We start from the raw sequence: 1230 nt of genomic DNA, 5'->3' as shown, positions 1-1230 counted from the left end.
TAAAATCACTATTTGTCATGTTGCTGTAAATCAACTGTAGACCATTTCAGGTAAATCAAACAATAATTGCCTGACAAGTCATACTTCCTGTTGCCAGTAGGTGGAGCCTCATAAAATATCTTTAATAACTTTTTATCACAAAGTTGTCCAGATGTTGAACACCAGTTTTGAAGTCAGTCGGACTATGTCTGCACGAGGAGTTCGTTAAAATGTGAAGCGTGGAAAATGCCAAAATTGACCAGGAAATTAAAAATGGCCGCCATCCTGTTGGGTTTAGCCTATTGGTCCAAGAGACTTATCTGGCAAGACATCAAAATCCAGAAACATGGTCACATAAATGTGTTCAGGGCGGGACTAATGTCAAACGCGAAGTTTGGTGGAGATCGGACCATTTACTCCAAAGTTATGACAATTTCGTATTTCATGGCGAGACATCAAAATTCGACGCTCCGCAGTGGGTGGGCCCTTCAGCGTGAGGTAGATCTTTTAATAACATTTGATCACAAAGTAGTCGAGCTCGCAAAAAACAAATTTGAAGTCGGTCTGATGAAATCTGTAAGAGGAGTTCGTTAAAATACAACACGTGGGAAATGTCTAAAATGATCACGGAATTCAAAATGGCCGCCATCCTGTTGGGTTTAGCCTATTGGTCCAAGAGGCTTTTTTGGCAAAACATTGAATTCCGAAACTATGTTTACATAAATGTGTTCATGGGACTAATATCAAACGTGAAGTTTGGTGGAGATCAGATCATTTACTCCAAAGTTATAGCAATTTCGTGTTTCTTTAAATTTAATCTTTTAATAACTTTTGATCACAAAGTAGTCGAGCTCGCAAAAAACAAATTTGAAGTCAATCTGATGAAATCTGTAGAAGTTAGTTAAAATACAACACATGGGAAACACCAAAAATGACCCCCGATTTTTAAATGGCCGACTTCCTGTTGGGTTTAAGCAATGGGTCCAAGAGACTATTGTGTGCATCTGGTCATGATACAGGTGTGTACACCTGCGGTCTGTGCTCATGTTAAGAGGGCGTTACCAAGCCATTTTGCCCCGCCTACTGGCAAAAGCCATATCACATGTCAAATTTATAGGGTGACTGGCGCACATGCAAAAATTGGCGTGGTTTTGAGTATGTTAAAACCCCCAAAAGGCCCTAAAAATTTGAACTCTTAAACTGAACTCAGCCATAACTGAACTTGTTTTGTCCTTTTTAGTGTTGCAAAAA

The sequence above is a fragment of the Epinephelus fuscoguttatus genome, linkage group LG24 (assembly GCF_011397635.1).
Source record: "Epinephelus fuscoguttatus linkage group LG24, E.fuscoguttatus.final_Chr_v1".
NCBI lineage: Eukaryota > Metazoa > Chordata > Actinopteri > Perciformes > Serranidae > Epinephelus > Epinephelus fuscoguttatus.
This window is presented reverse-complemented; position numbering follows the sequence as displayed.